This window comes from Pseudorasbora parva, chromosome 1 (genome assembly GCF_024679245.1).
Source record: "Pseudorasbora parva isolate DD20220531a chromosome 1, ASM2467924v1, whole genome shotgun sequence".
Taxonomy (NCBI): Eukaryota; Metazoa; Chordata; class Actinopteri; order Cypriniformes; family Gobionidae; genus Pseudorasbora; species Pseudorasbora parva.
In genome coordinates, this window is record NC_090172.1 from 14094351 (window position 1) to 14108424 (window position 14074).

A 14074-nucleotide genomic window follows, 5' to 3' on the forward strand; every position below is an offset into this window, starting at 1 on the left:
GTTTGTGGAAACAAATAGGGAAATCTAAATCTTCTGTGGTACCGAGTAATCCTCAACATTTCCTGATGGCTGAGGGGAATGTTCACCAGACTATCAAACAAAGCCCAGTTAACTATCAATGGCATGACAAGAGATGTAAAGTGGGATTATGGGGGATACTAACTTGGCCTTCCCTCTAATTGTTGGATTGGACTTTCTGAGAGTGGCTGGAGCCATTCTTGAAATAGGAAAAGAAAGATATGGTTTGGAGTCTGGAAAAGGGTTGACTAGTTGATTAGTTCTTTTTACCTTTCTCATCTATCTTAACACCATCAGTAACTTTGAAGGATGTACACACTAATCCTTCTGCTGCTGTTAAATTCTACTTTGCCTTACGTCATGCGTGGCAGCCATCCAACACTACCTTAGGCATAGATGTTGTTCCTTCCTGGGATACAGACAATCATGAAGAACTGGGGAAGCTTATGTCTACCTGGCCTCATTCCACCTCTAATGTTATAGGAAAGACCTCTGTAAAACAACATAAGATACACTTATCTGGAGACATACCAATAAGATCTGGGGCATATCGAGTCTCTCCAATGAAAAAAAGAATAATAGAAGAACAAATTGACCAAATGCTTAAAGATCGCATTATTGAACCTTCCTTTTCTCCATGGTCTTCCCCCGTAGTGTTAGTCCCAAAGCCGGATGGCACCTATAGACTTTGTGTTGACTACCAATGACGTATATCCCATTATATCCCCCTTATATCCCGGTACCTGACACATATCCCATGCCTCTCTTTCATGACTTCTTGGAGTCTATGAATGGTGCAGCCTGGTTTACCACCTTAGACTTACAGTCAGGATACTGGCAAGTGGTGAGGGAAAGGGGAAGCAAAGAGAAGACTGCATTTATCACCTCTAAAGGGCTCTACCAATTCTGCTATATGCCGTAGAAACGCTGCAGCTACTTTCCAAAGGCTGTTGGAGTAAGTCTGAAGAATTAAGAGGAGACTTTTGTTTTGTGTACATAGACAACATCATAATATATTCAAACACACTTCAAGACCACATCAAGCATTTGAATACTGTCTTCCAACGACTTATGCAGTCTAACCTCACCCTCAACATGAAGAAGTGTCACTTTTTCAAGAAAGAGTTAACATTTCTTGGGCACATCGTTTCAGAAAGAGGAGTGGAGGTAGATCTTGAAAAAAACCATGCTATCACCCAGTATCCAACCCCTCAAGACTAAAAGTCTCTTCAACGCTTTTTGGGGTTAGCGGTGGTACCACAAATTTATCCATCATTTTGCTGATATCACTGCACCCTTAAAGCATCTAAAAAGGAAAAGGAAAGAAGTGAAGTGGGAGTGGGAGTGGACTTGTGAATGTCAAGCCAGTTTTGACGCAATCAAACATGAATTACAGAATTACCTCACTCCCTCCTCGAAATCTCACAAGCTCAGAAAAATGACTCGAAGTGGCATGGTGGCCATCTGTGCATAAAGATGTCTGGATATGTGCAGGAATGTGAAATACAAGCATGATAATACCAAACCTAATGGTTTTCTGCAGAGTACCCAAGTGACGGAACCGGGACATACACTAAGAGTAGACTTCATTGGACCCCTTCCTTTGAGTAAAAAGAAAAATTCATATTTGATGGTCATAGTTGACTACTTCACCAAGTGGGTGGAAATGTTTCCCCTGAGAGATAGTAAAACCCAGAAGGTAGTGAGAATTCTCAAGAAAGAGATCTTCACATGCCAAAATATATAGTTTCTGATAATTTACCTCTAACATCTTGGGGGAACTTTGTAAAACTTGGGGAATTGTACAAAAACTTACCACCAGCTACCACCCACAAACCAATCTAACAGAAAGAATAAACCGGACATTCAAAACCATGATATCATCATATGTTGGTCAAAATCATCAAACATGGGATCAAATGTTTACCTGAGTTCAGGATCGCAATTAACTCAGCCTTCCAAGAGACCACAGGAAAAACTCCAGATAATGCTGGGCAGCAAGCTTCAAGGACCCTTGGAAAGGTTGGTGCACAGGACCCCGGTACCAACCCTCATACATACTGTTGGAAAGATACAAGAGTATGATGGAGGAAGTATCGCGAGATGTGCTATAACTGATTACGTTAGTCTTTGAGAGGCGCACGAATTGAGGACAACACACTCTCTGAAAAAAAGGTGCAGTGGAGGTACAATTTTGTTCCTTGGAGAACAAAACATATAACTGTACATTTAAAGGTACTCAATTGGTCCTTAGAGTACAATTATACCATTGTTTTCCTCAGTTAAGTCCTAGTGAGCCGCTGTCCTGCAGAGTTTGGTTCCAACCCTGAAAGATGTCTATAGAAGCTCTTATTGAGAATTAACAGGTTTAGATAGAAAGTTTGGTCACCATTATGGTGATCAGTGTTTCCTTTAGTTGGGCAGTTTGACTTGGAAGTTTAAGTAAGTTTGTGGTTTTTGTTTCATCATAAACAAACATAATTGCTCCAAAAAAAAAAAAGCAAAACAAACTGTATCAGGAAGAGTAATGTTTGACTAAACTCATCACTGAATAAAAATAAGAAATAATATTCACCAAATATACTTGCTTGCCACAGATCAGATGTTTTAAATATTGAATTTTAAAAACATTTTGAAGGGGAAAACGTTTAGACACACATAGATATCAAAAATTAGCATTTGAATCTCAACAATGGTGAGATGACATACTTAAAGGTGGGGTAAGTGCTCTCTGGTAACTGTTGTTGATATTTCAAATCACCGAAACAAACACACCCTTACCTCCCAAAAAGGGTCTCGGCCCTATTTTGATAGCTCTGCCCCACACAAACGTACCCCAGGTAATGACTATGGCAGAATCTGTGTGTAACTAATCCAGGTCGAATATTCAATGAAAAAGTCACCCCTTCCATCACAAAAACAAAAACTCTCATGAACAACTTGATAGAACACGAGCCGACAGTCCAGCTAACGAAATATTACAATTATGACAAGATTAGAGTTATAGCAATCACAAAACACAAACAGGTCTCATGAACAACTCGATAGAACACGAGCTGACAGTCCAGCTAACGAAATATTACAATTATGACAAGATTAGAGTTATAGCGATCACAAAACACAAACAGTTCTCATGAACAGCTCGATAACATTAGTATACAAGCTCGATAGTCCAGCTAACGACATATAACAATTATGACCGGGTGGGTTATATTGATGAAAAGAGGAAACAAACATATATTAGGAGTATAGTATCTTACCTGTCGGACACATTTTGTGAGCTGACGGTTGAAACCTTGAAACACTGAGGGGATTTAGATGCTCCATACGGTGTGGAAATGAGCGGGTCTTTATCATCACTGAAGTGAGCGACAATACAATCCCAAATGAACAAACAAGTGAACATGACACACAAGCATATTCAAGCAAAAGCCAGCATGTATTAGTTCTTTCTTGGCTAATGTCCATCCTGTGTGACTCATGTGTTTTGAATAATGACGTGCACTGAGCCTTTCTTCTCACCACTTACACCCCTTACCTGCTGATTGGCTAGTAACCCCCCCCCCCCCAATGCTACATTGCATTCTGGGATCCAGTTTAAAAAAAAGTTTTATACTGTTGTGGCTTAGAAGGGTTGGAGATAAACTCTGGAGGGCATCAAATCTCTAGGACTGAACTTGCCTATCCCTGACTTAGAGGTACAAAAATGTACCCTTAAGGGTACCACCCTAGTGATGGCCACTTGTACCTTAAAAGTTACAATTTTGTACTCTTTTTTTGACAATTTTGACAATGCAGGAGAAAAGGGAAAAGCTTAAGCGTGTGTGAACGGTGGGGGGTGGATAAAATGTCATAGCTGTTGCTTGTTGGGAACTGTTGTCATTGTCCCGCTGAGTTAATTTTTTTGGACTATTTCTGCTTGGATGACTCACCTTTGAGAACTTTGAGGAGTTGGACACAACAAAAAATTCTGCTATCGGACAATGCATACTGGTGAGACTGATCTTGTATTCATGCGACTCTGGAATAAATATACACACACAGACCCACAGACTCGCATTCCCAAGTGCAAATTTCTATCGATGTTTGTTTGTATTTGGATGTTTGTTATTCATGTGGTTTGGTTGTTTAAAATGATGATGTAAATACACCAGGGTTTATCAAAGTATTATTGGTTTTTGTGGTTTATTCATAAGCATCACTTCTTATGACGAAACAGACATTCTGTTTTTATACTGTGTACTATCGCTATAATATTTAATGGATTGTTACAACACTACAAAATTACTACCCTTGAATTAGCTTGCCAGATTCGCAAATAGCATTCCTTGTTGGCAAGCACTATTTACACTAGCTCTGCCTAACAATGCCTGCTTGGGCCACACAAGATTAAAAAAGTAGTGTAGTCAGTAGAGCGTAATGGGATGCTTCTCAATATCCCTCCTCATTTCCTCGCTCCTCCATCCTCCATCTTATGACCCAGAAACCGATGGAAATCAGCCATCAGGAGGTGAGGATCGAGGAGTGAGGAGGCTTCCTGAGGAGTCGGAGCGAGGATACACATGTGTATCCTTTGTGGAAGTGTTTTATCGAGTAAACGTCACGCACACATAAATTCTCCTTCCCTTCACATTGTGCCATAGTTTCTTAATTATTATTATTGTTTACATGTACTAGACACAAATGTATGTCATATAACAACACCTGACAGTTGCAGAATTATATCAAATCACAAGAAAATTAAAGAAACAAATAGAAAATAATACTATACAATGAATAAAGAGCAGTTAATAACTGAGAATATTTTTTTGTTAATAATAACAGGTATTAGATAATATATGGACAAATGTGGTATTTTGTGGAGGTTAAAGCTTACAATATAAATAGTTCTCTCTAATGTTCAAGCATCCCGACTAAATCCAGCGGCACAATCATCATTAACTGATGGTGCTTTGATGTGACATTAAAGGAAGTGAGGATATATAATTTCACTTGATTCAATTCCACCATCCTCGCGTCTTTTCTTTGCATCCTTCCCTTGCATCCTGAAGGGGTGGCGATAAGGTGAAAGGAAAGGAAGCTAGGAAAGGAAACAAGGATGCACAAATAACAATTGGGAAGCACCCATGGTGTATGCACACCAAAAGCAAAGCAAACTTTCATATCGCATTACTCACTATAGATTACTCGTGGGATTACTTGTTTTTTGTGTCATCTATACCTGTTGTCGACATCCTAAATACGCCTGAAAGCCAAACACCAATGTGTCTGGGTTAACAGCACCTTCCAGAGGCACACACAACTCAATTTCATTGTCTTCTCTAGGAACTGCGCCTGAATGACAGCTGACACAGATCCAGTGCTACTTGAGGATGACAGGTGCCCAGTTTGATAATGTGTCAATAAGCTCTGATAAATTCTGAGCTCTTCACTGATTAACCTGTTCGACAATGCATCACGTGAATTGTCTCGAGTTTAAATTTTTCAACTTGCACGGAAGATGTGATCGAGGCGTTCGTATCATATATCAATTTGCAACATTTATGCTGCCCGGCACATATTTGCATCTATTTGTGTCTTTGCATGTTGTCTACTCGCACAAATAATTAAATTAGCTTTTGGTGTGCACACACCATATGGTTCATGGAACTAGTTTTAATGCGATCGACTCGGGTTCAAATCCACCCTTTGCAGAGTATTTATTTTATTATGTATTGTACGTCTAAAGCTAAGAGCCCAGTGTACCGTCCTGTATAGTCACTTGTACGTCCAAAGCTAAGAGCCCAGTGTACCGTCCCGTATACTCACCTGTACATCCAAAGCTAAGAGTCCTGTGTACCTTCCTGTATACTCACTTGCACTTCACGTGTGGATGAAGAGAGGGAGTTGGGAAGACCTACCTGTACATCCCCGTGAGAGAGTCAGAAGCGACTCGGATTTTAAGTTCTCCAGTCCCAGAGAGATAGGCCCTTTTTTTTAAAGTATCCCTTTCCCCCCTTCCCATACCCTTTTAAATAAATAAATATTGTTTTAACTTACCTGTTCTCGTCTGTTTGGTCATTGGGGTGTTTTTGGGACCGCCTCGGGGTGGAAATTGAGGGAGGAGCGAGACTCACGATAGTGGTGGTCCCCTCCGACCTGTGACAGAAGGGAGGACTGAGGAATAGACCAACTGGGGCGAAGTGCTATATTCGGGTCCCCGGTGCATCTACTGACCCTGAAAATGTAAAAAAGGACAACACAGTAACTTTTTTTGGTAAGCTTTTTTCTACAAACGTGAAAAAACAAGCCTTTCAGATTTCTCTCCCCTTCTGATGTATGAATGTATCTTATAATATTACCATTCCTTAATCTGGGTGTTTCCAGCCACAACGCTGATGGACTGTTCCGTATTAGCATAGTTTTACGCCCTCAGACAGTTAGTCTGCCATTTTCTCTACTCTCTTGCATCTATAGCGACAACTTGCAGGTGCGTTGCCTGAACAAGGGACAATTCAAGGCAGGTTTTTCTAAATAGTTAAAGCTGAGGGATGGATCAATATCCTGATCAATATCCTGATCAATAACGGTCACGGCAGTAATGAAAGGGAGAGCATACACTTTATAATAGTTTATCTAGAGTTTTTTTTTACAGATTTAAAGTTTACCTGTTAAGCACCCCCCAAAAAGGAATACGGTCTGTATATGTTTACTGCTAGTTGTAAGGAGTGTTTTTTTTATGTAATTAGCTGTGTATGCTGAAAATGCAAGGGAATGAGAGAATTATATTATCTATAAAACTTTAATGCACACTTCTTGAACTATGTTTTATGTAGCTCTTACATTGACTTTTTTGAGTGAAAACAAATGCTTCATCTTTAGTGTCATGAACAATAAACTTCCGGTTTGAACTGTCCACCGCTAGTTTCTGGCATGTTCTGTTTTTTTTTTTTTTTTGTTGTTGCATGAGCTATTGAAGCGCTGCCCTCTTCTTGAAAGAACAGTCAGGAACCACCAGCTCATTTGCATTTATAGAGACATAAACAACACCCCCCCCCCACCCCCATTTTTTTTTCTTTTTTTACAGGCTATATAATATTATCTGTTGGGTATTTTTAACTAAAACTTCACATACAGACTCTGGGGACATCAGAGATGGGGGGACATATTATCCAATCATACACTAGGAATAGTGAAAAGCAGAATTTTCTTAAGGTGTGCCTTTAGATCCATTACCCAACTATAAAATAAAGTGCAATCATTTTTCTAATATAATGTACTGTATATCAGGTGTCTCCAAAGCTCCTACTACTTTCCAGCAGAGTTCAGCACTAACCCTAATAAAACACAACTGAAGCAGCTAATCAAGGTATTCAGGGTTACTTGAACAATTCAGGCAAGGCTATTGGAGCATGGTTAGAACTGAAGTCTGCTAGAAAGTAGCAGGAGCAGCTTTGGAGACACCTAATGTACAGTACACTATATTATTTAGAAGAGCGATTGCACTTTATTTTACAGGGCTGTAAACCTAGAGCAGCATCCAGTAGATTGCAATATTTAGCAGGGCTGAGTAGAGACAATGATCCAGTCTGCAGCAGTCTTTATTGTAAGTAGATAAAACAAGAAGATGAACCAAGGAAAAACAAAAATCTGTCACTTTTGTGCTTCAAAACAAAGACAAAAAACGACACCGAGAATAGATATACACCAAGGGTCTCTGCTAAATATTACAATCTACTGGATGCTGCTCCAGGTTTATGGCCCTGCAGGTAAATCACAGTGTGGGGACTCTGAATGTGTCAGTACTCTGCGTGAGTGTTTTAGCATCTACTTGCACCCGAGTAACGCTTCAATGTCACACCTTCTGTTACTGTGAATAAATTCAATATTTAAGGAATTTCCATTCTCTCCATAACAGAGAAATGGAACAGGTCAAAGTTAATTATCATCTTCATGCATGATGTCTGCCATTTGTTTCACTTACTGTGAAATTATGTTCATGGTTTGACATTCACACAGCCTTTATTAGCCTCAGAAACTCAAAATGATTGTGGTGAAATCTTAATTTGACGTTATAAAAATTTTAATTTGATATTATGCTTACTCTTAAGTCACCAAAAGTCAGTTGCTTTTTGTGTGTTTCAAAGTGAAATGTTCAGTGAGTGCCTCTAAAAGCATATTCAGTTTTACCTGAATGTTTTATTACTGGTTGTTGTGGCAGTTTGGTAATTAAATGTTTGGTGAGTGGAGCTAAAAGGTAATGTTGTATCATGTTACGTAGCAATGTAGCATCTACACTAAACCCTATACCAAACATAACCAATGTTAACAAAAGCAAATGTAATATAAAAGCCCATTTGCTGAAGCAACCTTGCCCTTTTAACTTGCTTTTACAAGTGTTTGAGGTCTTTTATTATGACTCTTGTTTCACTGGATTCTGTTACAAACTGTGGTGCAAATGTCAATTTCACGAAGTCACAGGAGAACTTGGAACAGGAACCTTTAATATAAACACTCAGGAACATACAAAACACCACTTGACATGAACTTCGATGGACAAACACTGAGGGGAAACTGAGAACTAAATACACAGGGCTAACAAGGTGATTGACATGACACAGGTGATAGACATTACTAATTAAGAAGACTGGGGAGAAACTAGCCCTGCGTCCCAATTCGCATACTATCCATCCTAAATAGTATTCGAAAATAGAATTAGTATGTCCCAAATCGTAGTATGTTGCAACTTATATACTAATTCTATCTAAAGAGTATTCCAAAGATTCCCGGATGGTTTACTATTTCCGGTCCGAATTCACAGTATGGATCGATGGGCACTCTAACGGCTGATATTGCCCACAACCCATTGCGAGTTGGACGAGGATTCGATTAGAACTACAAACGCGGATAAAAAGCGTTAAAAAACTACAAACATGACGGATGTGCGAGTTCGACGGTTAAGTAGAGAAGTTTAAATAAAGGGGTTTGAGTGACCCTATCAGTATTTAACCTGACAAAAATATATTTATTCAGTGTTGTCCATATTATATTTCACCTGCAGCAGCATTGTGAACTTTTGTAATGACACGTTTGGCCATTAACTTTTAAATGCATCATTATATTTAAACTGCAAACACATGAGGAGAGTCTCTGCATTAAAGAAACACACACGACAGATCAACGAGCGGCTGCATTTCTCTCCGATATGGTAGGAGATTAAACTGAATGAGGAGGATTTGAACTGTGACGAATCTGACGATGATTGACAGGGCAGATAAACGGTGACGGGATGCACGTAACTAAGCGACAGAGTCCGTTAAAGATGGCGAAGTAGTATGTCCCGAAGCTTGCATACTTTTCTGCTACACACTCAAAAGTATATACTTTTTCTTCACAAAAAGAGTACATACTTTTAGGACGTAGTATAAGTAGGCGAATTGGGACGCAGCATAGGGGTGCGTCTCAACTTAACAGACTCATTCCTGTAATGGATTTTACTTTCTCTCACACGAGGCACCAGTTATGTAGATGTTTCACAGGTGTCACCAAATCAATATTGTGAGTTGTGGTCATGTCAGGTGTGTTTGAGAATGTTAGATAAGAGCCCTATTCGTACGGGATTAGATTAACATGGGGACGTGGGGGTAAAGTAATTTTACGTTAGGACGTCTGTAATTAATGTGCAGTTCGCACGGGATAAGACATCTCAGTAAAACTAGCAGAAGTGGGAGGAATAACTCGCTTTACGCACCAGGGTAACCTCCTTGTCGTCATGTGCGTATGACGTTGCTGTTATCACTTGAGCAAACACACATGAGCGCCAGTCTGAACTCTGTCTCATATATATATATATATATATATATATATATATATATATATATATATATATATATATATATATATACCTTCTGTAAAAAGGTCCAGAAAAATGACTTCGGGTAATACTAATTCCGTTCGAATAGACCCGCTGTAAAAATGTATGGTAAAATTCCGTAATTTCCTGTTTAAATGTTTTTGTTTTTTTTAAACGCATTTTGCGAGCTTGGAGGCGCTTAAATTATTTGGTTGCGTTGCAGATGGTGGACAAATCTGTGACAAACATCGAGTATTTTCCGCATATCATTTAAAGCAAAAAGAAGATCAAAAGCACTTATTAGAGGCACAACACTTTTTAGCTCTAGGAAAGTGTCTATTACCAACACAATCCAATCAGAATCGTTAGATTGGATCTCCGCATCACAACTGCAGTGCTGAGCCAACTGAGCTAGGGAACTAGTTTACTACATCAGAAAATCCAAACATATGGCGCTGATTATGTGGTGATTTTTTTAATAATCAGCTTCTGTAATCATAATTTGTGTGAAAAGTAATACAAGTTGTTGGTGTTAATTTCAGCTGGAAGCTACAGTGAATTGTATGTATAGGTTTGTTTGTTTTTACAAGAAATTACGATGAAAATACAAAATGCAAAAGTTTCCATGAAGAAGCCTTTTTAGGAACATACGTGGTCCCCATTCTAGGCGTAAAATCCTGCGACCGCGCCCACCTCTTATTTCCTGTATAGAGATCCTACTTATGTTTATGCATAAGTTTAGATGCTCATGCTCAGGAGGTTACAAATATGTGGATCCGTCTGTAAGCCGAGTCGTGCATGTGGCTGGGGTATGTGTTATGCTCTGAGCACAAGAGGACACAGCAGAAGAACAACAGCAGCTAAAATGAGTTTGACATTGGCCCAGCGCCTAACCAATGGAGGGTGACAGATCCAATACTAGTGTGTGTGTGTGTGTGTGTGTGTGTGTGTGTGTGTGTGTAAAGTGACAGGACTAAATGTTTTGTCAGGCCTCTTGCTCTGCAGACAGTATGATCAGTATAAGCGGTTCATTTAGGAGTAGTGAACGTCCCATCACAACCATCATATCATCCTTACTTTTCTTCCCCCATGCAGCACAGGGTATATGATCTCTTTTCTTAACTAAATATGGGATTTTTAACAATAAATGTTTTTGGGATGTTAAATATTACACTTACGATGTTGAAAGCTATTTGATCTGTTCTATGTAACAAGTTGCTTCCAAGCTAACAACATTTTTTTTTTAAGGATGTTCCCATTGCAATTTTTTTAAATTGCTTACACAACTCTGAAATTATGGCTCCATTTCTCAGAATTCTACACACACACACACACACACACACACACACACACACACACACACACACACACACACACACACACACACACACACACACACTCACACTCACAACATGCAAAACATCACACATCTTGGTAACACTTTAGATTAGAGCCCAGGAAGTACCTACATAAGTAAATCAAATGTACAGCATAACTTTCGGTTTAAATAATTTGTTTGTTTTAAACCCTTTATTTCCCCAATATTACATATTGTTCCTTTATACCTACACAAACTTACTTTATAGTTAAATAGGAACCACCCCAGAGACTGCCATCTGTTGCACTACCCTGCTAGGTTAGTCCTTATGTGTATGCTGCCACCACCCTCATCTGGAGGATGTGGTCCCGCAGCGTTACATTTCGGTGAGCTCAAGCAGAGCGCTGGAAGGGCCAGCATCCCTGCCGTGTTGGTTGAGATCCCAATTTGTCGGTCAGTTCCGACGTACGTCGAACGTGACCAACTGAAAGGGAACGTCTCGGTTGGTATGTAACTCTGGTTATCTGAAGGAGGGAAGGTGCCAGGTGCTGTGCTTCCGCTGAAGGACCGACTCACTAGTAGAAAACGCGGTTGTGGTATTTCACTTCTGCTTTTATACCCGCGTTGCGGGCGGAGCATGAACCGCATGCAAATGTCGATTGGCTCGTTTAGAAATACTCGAAGCAGAATAGTCTCTGAAAATAGACCGCAATTCGTCGGTCAGTTCCGACGTATGTCTCCGTTCCCTCCTTTAGGGTTTTGTTTTTTTAAAACATTGTGTTTTGATTTCTAAGTGATCAGTTTATGTATATGCCTTCACACATGATCACTGGGTAATCCGTAAATGATTGTGGCATTTAAATGGCAGTGTTTTCTAAAATGAAACACAATAGCTGTTAGTATTGAATGATGTGTCTAATGCGGAGGTCTTCAACCCTGCTCCTGGGGACCCACTGTCCTGCAGTTTAGCTCCAACCCTAATCAAAGACAGCTGAAGCTATCAAAGCTCTTCAGGATCACTTGATGAAAATACACAGGCAGGTGTGCTGAAGCAGGTTGAAAATTTACCTTGCAGGACAGTGGGTCCCCAGGAGCAGGAATGAAGACCTCTGGTCTAATGTAGGGAACAGTGTTAAGCATTTTGCTAAAAGTTTGTTTTAAAAAAAAGTGTAAAGCAGATAATATGAATATGTTGCTGACTCAAGATTAGATACATGATCAGTGGTCAAAAGGACATCAGTGTGGCCATGGTCAAATGGTCAATTTCATGTCTTTTTAACAACAGTTGCCCACTGGGACACATTTAAAAAGGAGATAGGCTCTGTTCAACTATCAAATGGCAGTAAGGAAGGCAAAGTCGAATTTTTTTTTCTCAATTTATGAGAAAAAAACTGACAATGCGAAGAGACCAAAAGTACTGTTTAACACAATTGATTCTCTTTCAAACCTGACTATGAATATTATTTGAAATAATATTATCTGAAGCCTCTGCAGAGTTTTGTGAATTTTTAAAAAAACATTTCACTCAAAAAAAGGAATGATATTATATGCTCCATTGTTTACTCTGAGCCATGTCAATTGCAACTGCCTTGCAACTATGAATTGTCTATAGCTTTCAACCTGTTTCTTCAATTCAATTAGCAGATATAATCTATATAAAGTGTCCTGGTTCTAAGTCAGATATTATCCTGGCTCGTCTGTTTAAGGATATTTTTCTACTATTAGCCCTGTAGTAACAGCTAGTGTTAACAGCTCTTTAGCCAAAGGTGTTGTTCCAGATAGTTGCAACATGCAATTGTGCAACCTCTGTTGAAAAAAAACCTCAACTTGGTACGAAAATATGCAGCAAATATCGACCAATCTCTAAACTTCCTTTCTTCTTTAAGCTTCTGGAGAAAGAAGTGCTTTCACAGCTTCAGACTATTTGGATTATTTTAATATTTTGGATATGTTCCAATCTGAGTTTAGATCATTACATAGCACAGTCAGCTCTGTTGAGGGTAAATAAATTATATCTTGCTTGCTCTGGATTCAGGCTGGATTCTTGTGTAGTGGTGGTTTTGTTGGACCTGAGTGTGGCATTTGATACCATTGACCATGACATTCTTCTTGAACTACTAGGTATCAAAGGCATTGTAATACAATGGTTTGATTCGTATCTTGCAAATGTGACTTTTTCTGTAAATTTAGGGAACTTTTCCTCGTCATCTACACCTGTTTTGTGTGGTGTGTGGTGTAGAAATTGTGATTCATGCGATCGTAATATCACGATTAGATTACTTCAACTCTCTTTATTCTGGTCTCCCTCAGTTTTCATCATCACGATTGCAAGTTGTTCAACATGCGGCTGCTAGACTGCTGACTGGGAATAAAAAGATCTAATAGTTTTAATCTTCAACAGATTACCTGCCTTTAAGGAAGTTAACACTTTAAAATGGAGAGTGGCCAGACTCACTGTACAAATAAAATGTATGAGAGTCTAGTAGGACCAAGCTAGTGATTTCTTACACAGCCAGACATTCTAACACAGAACACACATTTTAAAGTAAGATAACTGGCTGTAGCATTGTTTTCAGAGAAACGAGAATGTGAACTTAGCATGTTTCCAAAATATCTGCAAACATGGTATTTTTATGATTTAGTACAGTCAAAAACTTACATACAGCACTTTTAAAGGAATATTGTTTTTTTTTTCAAACATATGGAAACTTTTAAATGTTTTGAACAAGAAGTAACATATTTTTTTTAAACATTCCAACTAAAATGATATATAATATATACATTTTTGTGCTAAGATTTTGAAAACATTATAAAGACCATATAACCTGCAATAACTGAACGAATGTTCTCTTAAAGTTAATGGAAGAATGTTTGTTCATAACTATGAGAGTTAGCTGTTCTGAAAA